Raw genomic sequence first — 22,883 nt, 5'->3', positions numbered from 1 at the left:
AAGTTCTGCGAGTGAATCTTCTGATAATGAGCAAATTAAAGAAGACAGATGCAGCCGGATCATTTCCATAATGACCAAAGAGAAGCGAAAATTAGCGTCGGGTTTAAGACGTGCTTTTTTTGTGCGGTAAATAATGGGGCAAATACCAGTGAACTGACTAGCGCAAACCTTAGTAAATCCCCTTGCATTAGGGATGCACGATATATCGGCCACAATATCGGTTTTGGCCGATATCGGTTCATTTTTCATGTTATCGTTATCAGCCCGATAAGAATATTTGTCTGATATATTAAAGCTGATAAATAATGTATTATTTCCTTCAGCTGAGACACTTCAGATGTGCACTGTTCAACATGATTGTTTTGAATTGCTTGAAATATGATTGAAATCAATTCAAAAATACAGTAAAGTCTGTCATATCGGCTACATAAAATGATCATGAGAACATTATTATAATTGTGTGTTTGGGACATGGATTTTAACGTTGAGACTTTTGTTTTTGTAATCAGGCTCTCAAAAATTATATAAAAATTTGGATTTCGATTTATCGGCCAATATATCGGTTATCGGCCAATATCGGTTCATTTTTAATGTTATCGTTATCGGCCCCGATAAGAATATTTGTCCGATATATTAAAGCCGATAAATAATGTATTATTTCCTTCAGCTGAGACGCTTCAGATGCGCACTGTTCAACATGATGGTTTTGAATTGATTTAAATATGATTGAAATCACTTAAAAAAAGGAAAATACAGTAAAGTCTGTAATATCGGCTACATAAAATGATCATGAGAGCATTATAACTGTGTGTTTGGGACATGGATTTTAATGGTGAGACTTTTGTTTTTGTAATCAGACTCTCAAAAATGATATAAAAATTTGGATTTGGATTTATCGGCCAATATATCGGTTATCGGCTTTCAAATATAAGAATTATCGGTTATCGGTATCGGCCAAAATGTTCATATCGGTGCATCTCCACCTTGCATGAGTCATTTGAATACTCTTCTCTGGTAAATTTTGCATCTGAAAGGGAAACTCCTACAAATGCATATGAAACAAGATCAGATGCTAAAATAACCCAGTCCGCAACTTCTACAGCGCTCATTTTTCACTCCGTGTCTTTAGTAAATCCTGACAGTGTTTTTTTTAACACCGAAAGATGGTTAGCGCTTAGTAAATCTGGCCCAGTGTCAAAGAAAGTTTTGCATCTGCAACTAAATAAAGTAAATTTCTTGACATTGGGTCCCTCAGGAACACTGAAAGCATCCGTTACGGCCCAGAAACAGCACATTACCCTCGCGAGTGTGTCTTCCTCTCTTCTTCTCTTCTGTGGTGTCAGCACATCTGTGTTTAGCCCTTCACACACTCGCTGGGTTTCATTCACAGCTGTTCCTGAGCTCGTGACACTCGTCTGTCTTATCCAGGCATGTTTGTTCATGATGCAGGACACAATATGACTTTAGTACTACAGTCAAAAATGACTGAAATGTATTATTTTATTTCAATTAAATGAATGTACTCAATGTTTTTTATTTCATATTTTGTATTTTTTAGGGGATTTCATGGTACTAAATTATATTTACGCTGCATTCATAATCCATTTATTCACTTTTTGAGCATAGACCTGAAAACTACATTTCCAGCTTAAGATGTGGTAAATCTTGAATATCTTTAGAGCGACAGACTGAAGTTTGATCTCTTTTCAAAGACGACACTTGGCAGATTATTGCTGAATAATAGAGCTTAAAAAAGTTACAGAATTTTACATTTGTTACATTTATTTAATTTTTTATATGAAATATATATTTTCAAAAACATGTTTTACTCTAAAACTGTGAGAAAATCAAAGTAAAGTAGAACTAAACAAGTTGTGTTCAAAATTTGAGTTTGATATCTCAAAAAAATTAGCTATATATATATATATATATTATAGTCATTGCCTTAAAAAAAAAAAATTTTATGGACTTTTTTGACTTTTTTCTGTCAACCTCAACATGATTTTGGAAAGGACTTTTTTCTTTCTTGTTTTTCTATCATTATAAACGCTGTCTGATAGATAACACCCACACTGTCACTATTTACTGTAAACTTCAAAATCCACTCCAAACTATGATCCAGAAACACACATCTCTGTGATATTGATATGCTGGAAGGAGACACACAGTGATATGAATGATCTGCTCGGTTGCCTTGGTGACAGCAGGGGACCACTGGGTTTGCCTTGAGAATCACACACACACACACACACACACACACACACCCACACAGAAAGAGAAAGGCCAGCAATTAGAGTGGGTAAATGAACAGAGGCAGGGGACAGTGTCTTTGCTGACATCATCACTTGCATCACTTCCTGCTGACATCACTTCGGTGGGCTTCGTTGTGTTGTTCCTGCCGGGGTTATTCGCACCTTCACACACTTAACCTAGTGAGCAACCTACCTAGACAGCATTTTAGTCAGCATCAGCTGACTGTAATTAATGAGGAACAACAGATTTAATGTTGCAAAATTATTCCATTAGGAAACAAATTCATGTGTCTATGGAAGCTTGTTTCCGCCACAGAATAAAACATTTTAAAAGATAATTGCGACTTTATTTCTCAGAATTGTGAATTTTATATCAAGCAATTCTGACTTTATATCAATAATTGCGAGTTTATATCTCGCAATTCTGACATCTTTTCTCAGAATTGTGAGATATAAAGTCCAATTCTAAGGGAAAAAAAGATGGACTTTTTTTTTTATACCTCAGAATAGTTTATATCTCATAATTCTGACATTATAACACACAATTGCGACTTTATATCGCAGTTCTAACTTTATAACCTACAATTGCGACTTTATATCACGCAATTCTGAGAAAAAAGTGAGAATTCTGACTTTATAAGACACAATTGCGACTTTATTTCACACAATTCTGACTTTATAACTCACAATTCTGACTTTATTTCACGCAATTCTGACTTTATATCACGCAATTGCGACTTTATATCTCACAATTCTGACTTTATTTCACGCAATTCTGACTTTATATCACGCAATTCTGACTTTATAACTCACAATTCTGACTTTATTTCACGCAATTCTGACTTTATAACTCACAATTCTGACTTTTTCGCAATTCTGACTTTATAACACGCAATAGCGACTTTATTTCACTCAATTCTGACTTTATATCTCACAATTCTGACTTTATATCTCGCAATTCTGACTTTATAACACGCAATAGCGACTTTATTTCACGCAATTCTGACTTTATATCTTGCAATTCTGACTTTATAACACGCAATTGCGACTTTATTTCACGCAATTCTGACTTTATATCTCGCAATTCTGACTTTATAACTCACAAATCTGACTTTATAACACGCAATTGCGACTTTATTTCACGCAATTGCGACTTTATATCACGCAATTCTGAGAAAAAAGTGAGAATTCTGACTTTATAAGACACAATTGCGACTTTATTTCACACAATTCTGACTTTATAACTCACAATTCTGACTTTATTTCACGCAATTCTGACTTTATATCACGCAATTGCGACTTTATATCTCACAATTCTGACTTTATTTCACGCAATTCTGACTTTATATCACGCAATTCTGACTTTATAACTCACAATTCTGACTTTATTTCACGCAATTCTGACTTTATAACTCACAATTCTGACTTTTTCGCAATTCTGACTTTATAACACGCAATAGCGACTTTATTTCACTCAATTCTGACTTTATATCTCACAATTCTGACTTTATATCTCGCAATTCTGACTTTATAACACGCAATAGCGACTTTATTTCACGCAATTCTGACTTTATATCTTGCAATTCTGACTTTATAACACACAATAGCGACTTTATTTCACACAATTCTGACTTTATATCTCGCAATTCTGACTTTATAACTCACAAATCTGACTTTATAACACGCAATTGCGACTTTATTTCACGCAATTGCGACTTTATATCACGCAATTCTGACTTTATATCTCACAATTCTGACTTTATATCACAATTCTGACTTTATAACACGCAATAGCGACTTTATTTCACACAATTCTGACTTTATATCTCGCAATTCTGACTTTATATCACGCAATAGCGACTTTATTTCACACAATTCTGACTTTATATCTCGCAATTCTGACTTTATAACTCACAATTCTGACTTTATAACACGCAATAGCGACTTTATTTCACACAATTCTGACTTTATATCTCACAATTCTGACTTTATAACACGCAATAGCGACTCTATTTCACACAATTCTGACTTTATATCTCGCAATTCTGACTTTATAACTCACAATTCTGACTTTATAACACGCAATAGCGACTTTATTTCACACAATTCTGACTTTATATCTCGCAATTCTGACTTTTTCGCAATTCGGACTTTATAACACGCAATAGCGTTATATTATCTGCAAGTAGACTTTTAAATAATGATTTACTCACTAAATCCAGCATAAACTCCGGCACAACCGGCATTTATTAAACGCTTACGACAGACACGTTTTTCGCTTGATGTTTGCGTAAAGTCGAGGACTGGCCAACATTGTGATGCTCTCAATGGCCGTAACTCGACACCCTTGCCTCATTTAGTATGCGTGGTTCTATGAATATGCAAATGAGCCCCGCCTCCACTCACTCACTCAGCTCAGAGATCCACTGGTTGACGATCACACGTTGATCTGATTGGTTACAAGGTAGTTTGTGACGTCAGAAACACCAGCGATTTCAAAGCGTGTGTTTGAGACTGTCTTTGGTTCACTGCAGTTTTAAGGAGGAAATACTCAGCAATGGTGTCGACTTATGAATTTACACATGAGTTCGTCTTAAAGCATATTAAAAACACCACATAGACACATAAACAACATTAAAAGCTGGATTTTCACCACAGGGGGACTTTAAAATGCTTTCTTGTGTTACTGTAGAGGTAACAAACCGGCAGTGACATTATCCTCAAATGTCTTTTTTTAATGTTATCATTCAGATGTCGTAGTTTGCAATGTTCACACTCTGTTGAAACTAACTTGTTCAACAAAATTATTTCAAACTGTTGGTCTGCCATGATAGCTAAAACCAGTCTAACCAGCTGGTCTCCAGGTGCTGCTTTTAGAACTGTTTTGGACACATGAAGACCTGTTAGACTCTGCGGCCATTTTTGACCGAAAAATTTTACGTTTAGTTTTTTTTTTTATTTTTTACTTAATTGGAAATCGGTACGAAAAAGGTTTTGGCACTTGCTATGTGTACACACACACAAAAAAAAATATCATGGACATGATTCGAACCGGTTAAATGGTCCTGTAAAAATAGTCACACTTGTGCTCCTCGTAGTCAAAAATGAGCGCATTGGAAATGAATGGGAGACGACTCTCACCTAGTGGAAGCGTTTGGTACTGCAGCAAAACTAAATCTGACTGAAAGCTCATTTTTTGAGATATCAAACTCAAATTTGGAACACAACTTGTTTAGATTTATGGCTTTGATTTTCTCACAGTTTTAGAGTAAAACATGTTTTTGAAAATATATATTTTATATAAAAATTGCGAATATTTTTATTTTTAATAACAATAAACGTAAAATTCTGTAACTTTTTTTAACTTCACTTTTTAAAACTTTCTTCACTTCAGCAATAATCTGCCAAGTGTCATCTTTGAAAAGAGATTAGACTTCAGTCTGTGATCTAAAGCATTTAAGATTTACGACAGTTTAAGCTGGAAATTAAATTTTCAGGTCAAAAAGTGAATAAATGGATTATAAATACAGGGTAAATATAATTTAGTACCATAAAATCCCCTAAAAATACAAAATATTAAATAAAAAAACGAAACTATAGTACATTAATTTCATTGACAAAAAAACAACAACATGGTCATTATTGACCGGCGTGCGAAGAGCACCAGCTAAGACCAGCAAACCGTTCTAGATTGGTTGACTTTATTTTCCTCTGGTAGTTCATGTGCTGTAGAGCTTTTCACTTCACGAGGCCGTGTGTGTGTGTGTGTGTGTGTTCATGACCGTATCATCTGTATAACACTATCAGTTCTCTCTGATAGCTTTATACTTGGCCAGGCATATTGCAATTGTAGTTTTTTGTTGTTCCTAAAGTCAATCATTGTATCCCTTAAAACTCATATTTTGACACCAAAATGCCATATTTACATGTTTTTTCCTTGAAAAAAAAAATCCTTCATGCCTTAAAATATCTTGAATGTAACTCGACACCCTTGCCTCATTTAGTATGCGCGGTTATATGAATATGCAAATGAGTATGAATATATCACTATCGAGTTCTCTCTGATAGCTTTCACTGCTCGTTTTATCTCAGGTGTGGCGTCTCCGTCCGTCGCGTGCGCTACAGGTGCGCTGGTTACCTGTCAGTCTGTTGCCATGGCGCGCTGGTTACCTGTCAGTCTGTTGCCATGGCGCTGTCGTTACGCGGGGATAGAGTGACTGTGGGATGTGTAAACAACAGAGCGGGTCAGTTTCTCACCGCCAGACTATAACAGGATCGTTCTTCAGCCCCATGAAACTTTGAGGAGAACTTGACACACAGAGAAGGAGTAGGACTCGTGTGCCTGTTGTTGTCGGACAGCCTGTGAGATGTGTACATGTGTGCTGTGTGAGAGAAAGCAGTAACCCTAGCCTGGGTGTGTGTGTGTTGTGTACTCAGTTGTGAGTAGTGCTCTTATGTGGCAGTCAAATATAGATAATAATGGCTTGAACATTACTGCAAACATCTCTACTTTCTCTACTTGCTCTTTTATTTTTTATATATTTAAGATGTGTACATGCACATGTATTCAGGGTGTAAGGGAAACACTTTTCTTTGTTTGTTTCACCACATTTTTTGTCATTATATTGACACTTTTTCTTGAAAAACATTTAAAAAACATCATGAATTCAAAGATAATTTTCTAAGAATTTGGCATATGCATTTTTAAAGAAGGTCATTTTTTTATATTTCCTGAAGTGTGCTTATAATGTTAGGTAAAAAAAAAAAAAATTTTTTTTTTTTTTTTGGCCCTCTGATTTTTAGAAAGCTTGTGATTTGGTCCAATTAAGGGTTGCGTCTCCAAAAGCTCACTGCTATGACTGGGTTAGATGTTTGCATATGAAATCAGCCTTACGTGTGGAATTATTCTGAAATAAAGCAAAGGAAGCGCATGAGTCATTTTGTCAATTTGGTTTCAGTAAATGTTGTTATTGAACTAACAAGGACTTTTTGAATTCTGAAAATATGTTCTGTTTATTCCTATTTTACACTCATCAATCCCTTTCTGAACAGGTGATTGATTATTATTAATTTTGCTCCTCTTTAGTATTTTTTTTCTCTGTCTCAATGTTGATCTTTCCTGCCTTCATACTCAGGGATGGAAGCTTGTTTTATTTTTGAAAAACAATTCTACCTTTTTTTTTCACAATTGCGAGTTTACATCTTGTAATTCAGACTTTTTATCTCAGATTGCATGATTAAAAGTCAGAATTGCGTGATATAAAGTCAGAATTGTGAGATATAAAGTCAGAATTGTGAGTTATAAAGTCAGAATTGAGAGATATAAAGTATGAATTGCGAGATATAAAGTCAGAATTGCGTGATATAAAGTCAGAATTGAGAGATATAAAGTATGAATTGCGAGTTATAAAGTCAGAATTGCGAGTTAAGTCAAAATTGTGAGTTATAAAGTCAGAATTGTGAGTTATAAAGTCAGAATTGCGTGATATAAAGTCAGAATTGCGTGATATAAAGTCAGAATTGTGTGTTATAAAGTCAGAATTGCGTGATATAAAGTCAGAATTGTGAGTTATAAAGTCAGAATTGCGAGATATAAAGTCAGAATTGCGAGTTATAAAGTCAAAATTGCGTGATATAAAGTCAGAATTGTGAGTTATAAAGTCAGAATTGCGTGATATAAAGTCAGAATTGTGAGTTATTAAGTCAGAATTGCGAGTTATTAAGTCAAAATTGCGTGATATAAAGTCAGAATTGCGAGTTATAAAGTCAGAATTGTGAGATATAAAGTCAGAATTGCGTGATATAAAGTCAGAATTGTGTGATATAAAGTCAGAATTGTGAGATATAAAGTCAGAATTGCGTGATATAAACTCGCAATTCTGAGAAAATAAAGTCAGTCTTTTTATTCCTCAGATTTGGACTTTATAACTCGCAATTGTGAGAAATAAAGTCAGAATTGTAAGATGTAAACTCTCAATAATCTTTTAAATTGTTTTATTCCATGGCGGAAACAAGCTTCCACAGGGATCTATTATCATTATTATATACAACATTAGTCATTTGTGTGTATACAATTCAGTCATACAATGGGTTAGGGTTACTTGTTTATTGTGTGGTCTGTGTGTAATCCCATTAAAAGTAAGTAAACGGAGTGTTTTTACCTTCATCCGAGCATTAAAGCCTCTGACAGACTGAGTGAGTGAGTGATAGTCATTGTTGTGTTGCTCTGTAAGCTGCTTTGTGTAATGGCTCTGTTTAATCTGCTGGCTTTTACCTGGTTGAGTGGAGAAAACAAAGCTTGTGTTGATTAATTAGAAGACACCTGATGAAGCACCATCTGCCAAGCTAACTAAAGCATCTCTATCTAGCGCTGAATCTATCATCCCTGCGGAAAAGACCGTGCATTTCCATCTTGGTCCATGTTGTTCAGGACAAGCCCAGCACGGTTGTTCAGGTGTTCGTCTTGCACGCCACTCGAATTAAGAAAACTGTGGTGGTTCCCAGAGCGGTGTGCTCATCATCAGTGTAATGTAGCCTAATATCCCCGTTTGGTCTGTCCTCAACTTTATTATCTACTTGAACTCGAAAATTATCCTCCACCTTAATGTTTATTAAAATGTATTATCCACAACAATCCTACATCTTGCTTGGGGCTTTGCTGCAAAATTAAGTCAGTGTTGATATATCACTCAGTGGGATAAACAGTGTATTCAAGCATAATCACCAGTGTTGGGGAACACATTACAAATTACATAATCATCATTTCTAGTAACTAGGAAAGTAACTGTTACTTTTTTCAATTAATGCAAGTTACTTGGTTTTCCAATGTATAAACTGATACCTTTCCAGTCCCCATGTTGATATGAATCGTGAGTAAGTGCAGAGGCGGTGTGTGTGTGTGTGTGTGTGTGTGTGTGTGAACATGATGGTTATTGAAGTTGGAGACTAAATGTGATCAGGTATTTACTCATCTCACTCAAAAACAGATTCAGTATTCCTCATAATGATTAAAACAGTGAATATTACGCAAACCTGCAATAGTTAAATATGTAAAATACACTGTAAAAAATTAAACCGTGATTTTTACGGTAAAAAAACGGCAGAAAGAACTTTGCCAGAACTTTAACGTCAAAAATACGGTAGCAACGTTATTGGTTTTACAGACTTCACTTAAAATTTACAGTAATAAACCGTATTTTATTATCTGATATAATGTGAATTTACCATCCTATTGAACTATTAATATCTGTTTTGTACCATTGTAATACACTGATAACCACCAATCACAGCAGTGATGAGAGTCATATGATCAATCAAAGCTCATCACAAGCAGCTCTTCCACAAGAAAGTTAATACTAATTTATAAAAGCTGCATAGTGTCATTCACACAAACATTAAACACCATCATGGTAACACATGAAATTTAAAAAATGCAATAAACATTAATTTAACAACATTAAATGTAACATAAAACCCTAATGTACATAACTGATTAGAAAAAATGAAAAAAAACTGTAAAAACGGTTTTTCACTGTAAATTATACAATGAGTTGATCTTTTTCACTTTCAAAAACTGTAAATTTAACGGTATTTTACAGCAAAATTAAATGTACCGTTAGATCTATCACTATAGTTATTTACCATATATAGTACGGAAACTTTCTGTTAACCAATTAACAGTTTTTTCACTGTAGCATTTTTACAGTCTTTTACCGTTAAAATTACGATCATTTTTTACAGTGTAACACAAATGTGTATTTAATCTCACTTTATTAACCAGTATCTTCGCTGCTGACCTGATAATCCAATTCAACAATACGAATAAGCAAAAAAAAAATGACTTTAGATAAACAGCACATTTGTGTTTCTTTGTGTTTGTGTTTCCTTAGGCTTATTCGTTTCGCTTTTGATGTGAAAGTGCCTTTACATTTGCCAAAAATAAAACTTTTGGAGTTTTTTTTTTTGTTATTAAAAAAATATTCAACCCAGCCCGGGTGAGAAAAAGTAACACAAAAGTAACAAAATGCATTACACAATTAGTCACTTTTTGTCGCCGACACACGCCAGCAAGCTGTATTCATTTTACCGTAACTCTTCAACCGTTTGGACTATCAAAACCATTCAAATTGCCCCTGACAGTAGACAACATGCGCTTTTCGGCAATATACGGCGTATTACGGTAATTTCATGCTTTCCGTCAGCAAATGACAGGAGCTGTCTGGCAGAGCGGGAAGGAAGGATTTGAACAGAGAGATACGAAGCGCGGATTTAAACAGGTTAGAGTGTTTTGGATTGCATAAAATAATAAAAGAAATGACCAAATACATGGCGAAAGAAGTGTTAGACTGCAGAAGAGGGGATTGGGATGATTTTTATGGCTGGCCGTTACTCTTTCACGTATCTTAGCATGTGGTGGGTGCATGTGTATGTGTGCGTGCCGCCTATGAATGCATGCATTTGTATGTGTGCGTGTTTGAAAAAAAGTGTCCTGAATGAAAATTGTGCAACCCAATGTCACAAAAAAGACTTGTATATATGTATTATAGTTCATTTTTCAACTTTAAAGTGTTTGTGTCTTTCGTTCGTGATTTTTCTGGGGGTTTTTCTAAATAAAAATCAGTACATTTATTCTCGTTTTTTTTTTATTTTTTTATTTTTTTATTCTATTTACAAACTCACCACACACAGTAATGGTCAATAACTGTAAATATGTTGAAAGCTAATCTTTTTCTGAAAAAGATGACACCTTGCACATGAAGATAGCACATTGTTTTAGAATTTTACGGTAAAAAAAAATCTAAATATGTGAAAAACACCTATTTTACAGGCTTGTGCAAAATTCAGAATTTCAGAATTGGCCTCCATTCAATTCATGAATTGGAATTTGAATTGAATTTACTCCGCCCCACAGGACATTGAATTGAATTTGAATTGGAATGACAGGAAGTGGAATTAAATTCATGGCAATTCAAAGCAATTCCACACAGTCACACAACAGAAAGAATGTATTGAGTCTTGCATGCATTCAGTGTTAGGAAGGTTACTTTGGAAATGTTATTGCTTACTGTTATTAGTTACCCATTATAGATGTGGTTTGGATTACTTTATTTGGACAACTTTATCAATGCAAAGCAATTTCGTTTTAAGTTGATTAGTAACTAATTGAATTAAACATTTTACGTCAGTAATACAACTAAATACAATTACATTAATTTTGTAATTTAATAACAGAAATTTCATTTCACGTAACTATTTACTCCTCAACCCTGCATACATTTTGTTCTAAAATAGATATTGATCAAATTCTTGAAATAAATTACCCCCTCAATGTTGTTTAATTAGTTTTGTTCCAATGTAATTTTCATTTCATTTCAAAGTAATCACACAAACACAAAGTTGTTGTAAATGCAGTTATCATTTATTCCAAATGCAAAAAAATTACTGAGCAACACTGTTGCATCTCATTCTCAATAGCTCCTCAAATGTTTTTTCATTGAGTCTGCACCGTTCTGGTCTGAATATCTTTCCTGCAACACTAAAGATTCTCTCAACAGGTGCAGAGTGAAGTTGTAAGGGACTTCTGAAACTTAAAAAGTCCAGTGTTGCCCATCAAATTGTGCTTTCAAACAAATGTCCACCTCAAATTATTTAGCAACCATTTTAAATATTTGGTTAAAGTAAAGCATTCTGGGAAATGGAGTCATGTTCCATCATGTTCCACAAAATTACAATTACAATAAATCAAACTTAATTATTTGTTCTGTGACTAGTGCTTTTAACATTCATTGCTAGGGGAAAACATATCCTTTTAAAGTAATCTGTACAAACTAATATAATTTATAATGCAATCATATCTGACATATACTGTAAAGCTTCATTGTTAAACACTTCACTTAAAATATGTATATGAATTTCTTTGAATTTTTGTTGAATTGCAATTCTGCTTCCTTTAATTCAAATTCGAATTGTAATTCTAGATCCTGTTTTTGACATCAATTCAAATTCAATTCAAATTCAAGAATTGAATTGGAATTAAGGAGTCATTCTCAATTCAATTCTGAATTGTGCACAAGCCTGCTATTTTAGCTTCAGGTTCTAAAGGGTTAATGTGTGCGATCTAAAGGAAAGATTTGCATAATTTGACTGCCGCGTGTCTACACAGATATTCAGGATCCTGACACAGAATACTGACTTCTACAAACTGCTTTTATCCAATGAGTAAATGGAGAAATACCAACTTAAGTTTGTGCTTGCTAGTGAATGCTTATATGTCAAACCTCATAAATGAAGAGAAGACTCAACAGAATGCATAAGATGTACAGAAATCAGTGAATTGGATTTACACAAATACAACTGCACCTGCCCCTCTTGAGATTGATCAACAGATCAAGTCAAGTCAATTGTATAGTGCTTTTCACAATACACAGTGTTGCACAGCAGCTTTTATCCCATGAACATCCCCCTGAAACCAATGTATTTGCGGCGTTGCTACAGCGTGAACTCTTGTGTGTAGGCGGCTTTACTCCTTTATAAGATCAGAGTCTGTCTCACATAAAGTATCTGTTGTCTTCCCAGCAGAAATTATTTCTTAGTGGAATTGACAACAGCCCATTTCACCTTTCTACATCAGTTGACCTATGTAATTACACTGTGGGGATGATGCACACCAAGCCTGTCCCTGGAAATGATGCAGGTATAATTGGGCAGAATTGTTGTAGTTGTTTATGATTCCCATCCAAGGATTGCCCTTAGGTTCAATGTCTTGCACTTATCCAGGTGTACATGTTTCATCTAGTTCACCTCATCCCTTGAGCAATATTGATACCAAACCTGATATTGATTATCCATGTTGGCTCAGCCACCTTTGCTTGGTCTAATAGAGGCACTGGCGCACAGAGATCGCGTCTCACGTGTAGGCGGGATAATGTTACAGCAAAACCAGACATCTGAAACCTATGGGGCATTCCCCTGAAAGGAACAAATAGTCTGAAGGAGGCCTTGTTCCAGAGGGCTATTGTTCTTGCAACTATTCAAAGTGCAAATCATTTGTCTAGCACCGTTTACATCAACAAAAGTAGGGTTTGCAGACTTCTCCAGCACGTACTTTGATGGTTTGCTGAAGGGTTAAGGTTAGGGCTGTAGTCAAAACCACCTTTGTCGAGTCCAAGACCAGGACTAGTCGAGTCCGAGTCAAGACCGAGTCCAGGACAGGGAAAAAAAGTCTTATGCATGACATTATCAAGACAATCATTTTGGGCTATTATTTGTTGATCTAAAAGCAAAAACAGTGTCAAATAGCCGACTCTATTTTTAAAAATATAGCCTATAGAAATTAAATCATTATGTAATAATGAAATAGTGATTGATTTTAATTTTATTTAAAATAATTGACTAATTCAAAGAACAACAAAAAAATAATGATATAGGCCTAGAGGAGCACACACTGTCTGATCAGCCTCACATCAATCTGTTCCTGTCAATCATACACACGATGTCAACCAATTAAACTGCATGAGGGAGGGCCGAGCCAACTCACACACACACACACACTCTAGAGATGCGGATAAACCGCGGATCGGGCGGATGACGTGACGAAAAATAATATTTTTATTAAATTCGGGCGGGTGGTGGTTGAACCAATCAAATGAAAAAAGTTTCATCAAGCGGCAACGTACGTGTGCTTACTGGGAACATAATAAAGACACCTGGACTCGGTCGAGACCAAAAGCCATATTTGGCAAGACCATTGGCCGAGACCGAGACAAGTCCGAGTCCGAATACCAGCGAGTCCGAGACAAGTCCGAGACCATAGAAAACCGGTCTCGAGTCCAAGACCGGACTCAGTACTACAGTACTACAGCCCTAGTTAAGGTCATTGCAAACGAGTCCGAAATTTTCACACATTAAAAAATAAATCTCATATTGGTTCAATCACGTTTACACACTGCCTTTAGAAACTTTCGTACATCATAAAAAAAGTTCGGATCAGGTTCGATTTCCTGCGTTTTGCGCATCCGTAGCAAGCATTTTGAGAGGGGTTTTGACAATTCAGAGCCACCGTACATTACAAGCGAACGCCAAAACCGCCAGAACTGTTCAGGATCAATTAGTTCACGGAAATTGCTGGTCTTGTTTATAATATGTGGCTCCAGTATCGCTAGCAAAGCATCAAACTGAGCCACTGATTCCTAAAGTAAACTCTGAATCTCTCGGGATAATCCTGCAGCGAACTCTCCTTACTCTCTACGCAATCTCGGGATTGGATGGACCCAATATTTCCTCTTTATTTTTCTCTTTTTAAGAAGAGAGAGAACAACAAAATCATCCTCACAGCTCGAAGAATGTATTGTTTTGTGATTTTTTTTTCCGGTAACGGATTAATTAATACGCATCGGACTCCGTGTGCAAAGACCTTTAGGCTTTCATTTAGTCTCACACAGGATTGTCAAGGCATATCATAGCTTAGACAAAGTGCCCTCTAACTCTGTCTGGGCTCATTTTGTGTGTCATGGCTTCACCCGGTGTCTTGTTTAAGGTTATTCCCTTTGAGCAAATCTGCCCAGGATCAAGTGTGAGAACCTGCGTCCATCGTTGCACATTCAGTGTTAGTTTCTGCGAATCTGGCCGAAATTGTGCGTGAGAACGCTTTGGTTGGTAGTGAATGAGACTCTTTGTGCTTCTGGCATAATTTATTCAGCAGGTTGGGGCAGACGACCAGAAGTCTCTGCCAGAGAAACGTTTAACAAGACTTGAAGAGCAATTACGAGAGGGTGCTATTCAATCTCATCGCTTTCCCTCAGAGATAGAGACGTTGCCAGAGAAAACAAAGCATTGATGGGTCGTCCCCTTGAAAGACTAAAGCTGCTGGTGCTGCTCTGAGAACAGATGTTACCACTAGATAACAACCAACAAATAACCATAAATACTAATATTCTCTTATAATATTCTCTTATAAGCCAAAGTCACACACTCCCTCTGTGTGTGTGGTTGATCAGGCATTGGCTTTGAATTATGCTCAAATATGGTCAGCTTCCACAGCTTCACTTCTTCACATATTGTACACCCACACGCAGATATGAACTGTCCTTATGTGTTGTATAAGAGGGAGACGATGATCATACAGCTGTGTGTGGCATCTCCATCCCTCAGTGACACAAACGTGCTGTGAAGATGATTGATTCACACCTGCGTATTCACATCTGCTGAGCTCCACTTATATGTACCTGTGACATCTGGAGTGCAGGACTGATGGATTCCCCATGTGGTCTTGACAGCAAACACACTAGTCTCCTGCTTTTATTTGCTTCATCGTCCCCAAGATGGCATTTGAATGTTACCATGCTGATGGTTTCCAGCAGGTTTTTAATTGTGTAACCTGTCGGAGACTAATATGTTTACCACGCGGCAACCTCCCGGTCTCTCTCTTGAATCCAACACGGAAGTGATTGATTCATCAACTGGCCACTAGAGACATTCTCCAAAAGAGAGTCAATCCCATAGACCCCCATGTTAAATTCCCAACTTTACTGCAGAAAGAAATATGTTTTTACAGCCTGGTACAAAAAGTGGTTTTGGTCTATATAGCTAATTTTGTCCTTCATGACGACTGTGAGGGGGGTGAATATTTTTATAACTCATCTGTTTAAATTATGTCAAGCCTTAAAGTTGTGCATAATTAAGGGCGTGGCCACTTGAGTGACAGGTGGATTGCCGCTGATGTCACTGCTAGCCGTTTGTCTGCTGTCTGTTAGCGTCACGTCACCTCAGCTAATCCGCCTCTTTGCACATTTTCGGTTTATCAGGGAGTGACGCGCTGCCAAGATGGCGACAGCCGGCTCCGCCCACTTTGTGCTTAAAAAATATGGGCTCTTCAGAAACATACGAGTGACGTCACGGACACTAGGTCCATATTTTTTTTACTTATGACATAGGTCTCAGTGATTGTCTTCCCGAAGATGTCTCAGTGATAGTCTTCCTGAAGATGTCTCAGTGATTGTCATCCTGAAGATGTCTCAGTGATTGTCTTCCTGAAGATGTCTCAGTGATAGTCTTCCCGCAGATGTCTCAGTGATTGTCTTCCTGAAGATGTCTCAGTGATTGTCTTCCTGAAGATGTCTCAGTGATTGTCTTCCTGAAGATGTCTCAGTGATAGTCTTCCCGAAGATGTCTCAGTGATTGTGATCCTGAAGATGTCTCAGTGATAGTCTTCCCGAAGATGTCTCAGTGATAGTCTTCCCGAAGATGTCTCAATGATTGTCATCCTGAAGATGTCTCAGTGATTGTCATCCTGAAGATGTCTCAGTGATTGTCATCCTGAAGATGTCTCAGTGATAGTCTTCCCGAAGATGTCTCAGTGATTGTCATCCTGAAGATGTCTCAGTGATTGTCTTCCCGAAGATGTCTCAGTGATTGTCTTCCTGAAGATGTCTCAGTGATTGTCTTCCTGAAGATGTCTCAGTGATAGTCTTCCCGAAGATGTCTCAGTGATTGTGATCCTGAAGATGTCTCAGTGATAGTCTTCCCGAAGATGTCTCAATGATTGTCATCCTGAAGATGTCTCAGTGATTGTCATCCTGAAGATGTCTCAGTGATTGTCATCCTGAAGATGTCTCAGTGATTGTCATCCTGAAGATGTCTCAGTGATAGTCTTCCCGAAGATGTCTCAGTGATTGTCATCCTGAAGATGTCTCAGTGATTGTCTTCCTGAAGATGTCTCAGTGATAGTCTTCCCGCAGATGTCTCAGTGATTGTCTTCCTGAAGATGTCTCAGTGATAGTCTTCCTGAAGATGTCTCAGTGATTGTGATCCTGAAGATGTCTCAGTGATAGTCTTCCCGAAGATGTCTCAGTGATTGTGATCCTGAAGATGTCTCAGTGATAGTCTTCCCGAAGATGTCTCAGTGATAGTCTTCCCGAAGATGTCTCAGTGATAGTCATCCTGAAGATGTCTCAGTGATAGTCTTCCCGAAGATGTCTCAGTGATAGTCTTCCCGAAGATGTCTCAGTGATAGTCTTCCCGAAGATGTCTCAGTGATAGTCTTCCCGAAGATGTCTCAGTGATAGTCTTCCCGAAGATGTCTCAGTGATTGTCTTCCCGAAGATGTCTCAGTGATAGTCTTCCCGAAGATGTCTCAGTGATAGTCTTCCCGAAGATGTCTCAGTGATTGTCTTCCCGAAGATGTCTCAGTGATTGTGATCCTGAAGATGTCTCAGTGATAGTCTTCCCGAAGATGTCTCAGTGATAGTCTTCCTGAAGATGTCTCAGTGATTGTCATCCCGAAGATGTCTCAGTGATTGTGATCCTGAAGATGTCTCAGTGATAGTCTTCCCGAAGATGTCTCAGTGATAGTCTTCCCGAAGATGTCTCAGTGATTGTCTTCCCGAAGATGTCTCAGTGATAGTCTTCCTGAAGATGTCTCAGTGATTGTCTTCCCGAAGATGTCTCAGTGATTGTGATCCTGAAGATGTCTCAGTGATAGTCTTCCCGAAGATGTCTCAGTGATAGTCTTCCCGAAGATGTCTCAGTGATTGTCTTCCCGAAGATGTCTCAGTGATTGTGATCCTGAAGATGTCTCAGTGATAGTCTTCCCGAAGATGTCTCAGTGATAGTCTTCCTGAAGATGTCTCAGTGATTGTCATCCTGAAGATGTCTCAGTGATAGTCTTCCCGAAGATGTCTCAGTGATAGTCTTCCCGAAGATGTCTCAGTGATAGTCTTCCCGAAGATGTCTCAGTGATAGTCTTCCCGAAGATGTCTCAGTGATAGTCTTCCCGAAGATGTCTCAGTGATTGTCTTCCCGAAGATGTCTCAGTGATAGTCTTCCCGAAGATGTCTCAGTGATAGTCTTCCCGAAGATGTCTCAGTGATTGTCTTCCCGAAGATGTCTCAGTGATTGTCTTCCCGAAGATGTCTCAGTGATAGTCTTCCCGAAGATGTCTCAGTGATAGTCTTCCCGAAGATGTCTCAGTGATAGTCTTCCCGAAGATGTCTCAGTGATAGTCTTCCCGAAGATGTCTCAGTGATAGTCTTCCCGAAGATGTCTCAGTGATAGTCTTCCCGAAGATGTCTCAGTGATAGTCTTCCCGAAGATACCTCAGTGATAGTCTTCCCGAAGATGTCTCAGTGATTGTCATCCCGAAGATGTCTCAGTGATAGTCTTCCCGAAGATGTCTCAGTGATAGTCTTCCCGAAGATGTCTCAGTGATAGTCTTCCCGAAGATGTCTCAGTGATAGTCTTCCCGAAGATGTCTCAGTGATAGTCTTCCCGAAGATACCTCAGTGATAGTCTTCCCGAAGATACCTCAGTGATAGTCTTCCCGAAGATGTCTCAGTGATTGTCTTCCCGAAGATGTCTCAGTGATTGTCTTCCCGATGATGTCTCAGTGATAGTCTTCCCGAAGATGTCTCAGTGATAGTCTTCCCGAAGATGTCTCAGTGATAGTCTTCCCGAAGATGTCTCAGTGATAGTCTTCCCGAAGATGTCTCAGTGATAGTCTTCCCGAAGATGTCTCAGTGATAGTCTTCCCGAAGATGTCTCAGTGATAGTCTTCCCGAAGATACCTCAGTGATAGTCTTCCCGAAGATGTCTCAGTGATTGTCATCCTGAAGATGTCTCAGTGATAGTCTTCCCGAAGATGTCTCAGTGATAGTCTTCCCGAAGATGTCTCAGTGATAGTCTTCCCGAAGATGTCTCAGTGATAGTCTTCCCGAAGATGTCTCAGTGATTGTCATCCTGAAGATGTCTCAGTGATAGTCTTCCCGAAGATACCTCAGTGATAGTCTTCCCGAAGATACTTCAGTGATAGTCTTCCCGAAGATGTCTCAGTGATAGTCTTCCCGAAGATGTCTCAGTGATAGTCTTCCCGAAGATGTCTCAGTGATAGTCTTCCCGAAGATGTCTCAGTGATAGTCTTCCCGAAGATGTCTCAGTGATAGTCTTCCCGAAGATGTCTCAGTGATAGTCTTCCTGAAGATGTCTCAGTGATAGTCTTCCCGAAGATGTCTCAGTGACAGTCTTCCCGAAGATACCTCAGTGATAGTCTTCCCGAAGATGTCTCAGTGATGGTCTTCCCGAAGATGTCTCAGTGATGGTCTTCCCGAAGATGTCTCAGTGATGGTCTTCCCGAAGATGTCTCAGTGATTGTCATCCTGAAGATGTCTCAGTGATAGTCTTCCCGAAGATGTCTCAGTGATGGTCTTCCCGAAGATGTCTCAGTGATAGTCTTCCCGAAGATGTCTCAGTGATAGTCTTCCCGAAGATGTCTCAGTGATAGTCTTCCCGAAGATGTCTCAGTGATAGTCTTCCTGTGTGTGGACAGTGTCAGTGGAGTGTCAGGAAGAGGAAGCTGTGTTTTGGAGGATGCAAGTTGATGGCAGTAATGAACAGGGAAATGAGAGAAACACACACAGCAGGACACGCACTGTGCTGTCTCAAATAAACACATTTTCTCCATTTAATCAATCAGTGTTGTCTCTCCAGTTGTCTCTTCGCCTGCAAATGAACATCTGACTGTGGGCAACAGATCGTTTTCAAGCGCCAGTGATCCACCTACACTCTAAAAAATGCTGGGTTGTTTCAACCTAAATTTGGGTCAAATATGGACAATCCCAGCCATTGGGTTAAGTTTTTAAATAAAAATATTTGGGTTTGTCCAAAATTGGGTTAAAACATCCCAGCATTTTTAAGAGTGTACCTATACAGCATTTTTAGGCATCATAGGCTCCTGGCATGAAGATTGTTTTAGAAGGTCGGAAGAAACATTATCCAGTCTTTTATTGGCCTAAAGCAAACACAACATCCCCCCCACCACCCCCCAGTTCAGCGCAAATCCCACCTTGCAGCCAATTTCATTGGTTACGGATAGGGTTACGGATAGGGTTAGGGGTTATTATTATTTGATGTAGTATTAGGCATTCAGCACTGTGACTGACATGAGTAATTAAATCTTTGGACTGAACTGGTTTGGGAAAAAAGAAAATCACCCTATTGCTACAGGCTAAGTGAAAACGAAATCCAAGATGGCGGACAAGTTGAAACAAATGTAAATTATATTCGTATTTAATGCTGAAAGCAACAAATAAAATAGTTTATTGGAATGTATTGTGAGTTGAGTCTCTCATGCACTTCCTTATGAGGTTCCATTGCACTTATCTTAGACGGCATCATTCACCCACTATGATTCAATTGTGTTATTAGTTCATCACAGTTAGCATGTGTCATGTTTTCATATCGTCCAATCACTCATATTCATTGATACATGTCTCATCATTGTCATCACTCACACTCAGTCTGTCATGTGTCAGGATGATGTAATGGGATGAGACGCCACGCTCGACACTATAAATCTAAATGACTGAAGCCCGATATGAATTGAAGGGTGGTGTTTGTATGGAGCTGTTGGATTGGAGTCGTTCCCAGCTCTCGGCTGTTTGTGGGAGGCGTTTGTGCCGATAATGTAGCTGATGCTGATGACATTTAAACAGATCTCCCCTCTCAGCTGTGTGTAATACAAGAGACCAGCACAAGAGAACCTTCCAGCAACCTGTGAGGACTCTTAATCCATTTGTGTTCCCACTTTACTGTTCATTTCTTGAGAGAGTTGTCGGTCAATACGTTTTAATCAGGACAAGCACTAACATTCATTGATTTATTCTGTTTCTCAGTGTTGCATTGAATTTTACAACTATATATATATAGGAAATGTATCTTTATACATTGTTATACATAGATTTTTTGTTAAAATACATTCTCTTAACCCAGTTTATTGTTCAATGACTACTATTAGTATGCAGTTCTTGGGTTTATCTCCCCCAACAGTGTAAACATTGAGCCCCAAAGCACCATCAAAGTATCGTTAGCCAACTACGGTCGCAAGTTCTGTCGTTATCAGCATAGTTCAACGAGTCTGTGTTTCCCGAAACCATCGTTCCAACGAACATTCGCAAACAGCATTGCAAAGTTGTGTGTTTGGAACGACACTCTCGACCTGTGGTTAGAAGCAGAGTTTCTTGTTTGCAATACCCTACAACCTTACAGAATACCCTAGCAACCGCCTAGCAACCATCCAGAACACCCTAGCAACCAAACAGAATACCCTAGCAACCTCCTAGCAACCACCCAGAATACCCTTGCAACCACCCAGAATACCCTAGCAACCGCCTAGCAACACCATAGCAACCACCAAGAACACCCTAGCAACCGCCTAGCAACCACCCAAAATACTTTAGCAACCGCCTAGAAACTGCCCAGAACACCATAGCAACTGCCTAGTAACACCATAGCAACCATCCAGAACACCCTAGCAACTGCCTAGCAACCATCCAGAATGCCCCAGCTACCACCTAGCAACCACCCAGAACAGCATCGCAAAGTTGTGTGTTTGGTACGACAGAGTTCCTTGTTTGCATGACATGTGGATTTAATAAATCCTTATCTTGAGCCAAATAAGCAAGCTGACATTCAGTACAACCTGTGTCTTTTATTTAGAACACATACAAATGTCATTTACGTCTTTTAGTTTCTCAAGAGATTTAAAGTGTCGTTTTTAAAGAGTGCGCATGTGCGAACGTGCTCTAGTACGTAAGAACGAGCCTCGATGATTGAATCTGGAAATAAAGCAAAATATCTGAGGAAAATGAGAAATAGTCCTCAGATGGCATGTCCGTAATGTATGGCAAAACTTCTAGCATTAATTCGATCTCAAACAGATTCATTAAAATAAGTTATTACTCCAACACCTGCGTGACATCATTAACCAACATGGTTGAACGACCAATTTGCGACAATACGGTTTCGGGAAACAGTCGTGACTCGCTAGCTGATTTCTTCAACGATGCATCGTTCTGTGGTAGTGGACCAGCGAGTTACGACACCCCCCAGATCCATCAATCTCTTTCCAGCTCAACCAATAGCGTGAGCTTGGGGGCGTGGCTAGTGTAGCAGGCGGAGCCAGATAGTGTTTAGCCACTGTGGGTCCATTACTGGCACATCACATGGGAAAAGACATTCAGCACTAGTTACTGAAGTGCAAGACAAAACTCACTGCACTCAGACCGTCAAATATTAAACGGGTCACAAACACGTCAAATCAAAGGGTATTGAGATACAACATCATCATGCGCCCGTTCAGAAAGACAAATAGACCTGTTTATAACTTTTACTTTGACGTGTCCAGTGTAGAAACAATAATCACAAAGATAGTAACTTTTTCTTAAATATGCATTTTTGCTATTTTTAATCAAAGCCTCCTTAAACTGTGCTGTTGTCAACTCAACATATCCCACAATCCTTTGCGTTCCATTCTGTGACAGTTGAGCAAAAAAAATAAAGATGGCGTCTGAAAGTTGTGCTTGGTCGTCAGTTTGTGTGTAAATGTACGTTTTTGACCGTTTTCCACTTCTGATGTCATTTCTAGTGAGAAATTACTGTTGTAGTAATTAAATATTCGATTAGTTTTCACCAAAGCTCGCTCTATTTTGATCATTAAACCGTTACGCTGCCTCAGAAATCAGTTTTGTAAGATACCTTCATGCGCCTGCAACCCCGCCTGCAAATTAATTATGAAACTGGTATCTAGAATCACAACATTTCAGTGGTATTTATAGGTTTGATATTTGATATGTATATGAAACA

The 22,883-nt window shown here is 38.2% G+C and overlaps 1 protein-coding gene across 2 annotated transcripts in view; it reads left to right on the top strand.

Moving 5' to 3' along the window:
• Positions 1–22,883, top strand: part of prkcab (protein kinase C, alpha, b) — a 214,381-nt gene that overhangs the window by 49,950 nt on the left and 141,548 nt on the right. The window lies entirely within an intron of this gene.

This window comes from Rutilus rutilus, assembly GCF_951802725.1.
Source record: "Rutilus rutilus genome assembly, chromosome: 1".
Lineage (NCBI taxonomy): Eukaryota > Metazoa > Chordata > Actinopteri > Cypriniformes > Leuciscidae > Rutilus > Rutilus rutilus.
The sequence above is the reverse complement of the archived record's forward strand: the minus strand, read 5'-3'. Positions and strand labels throughout refer to the sequence as shown.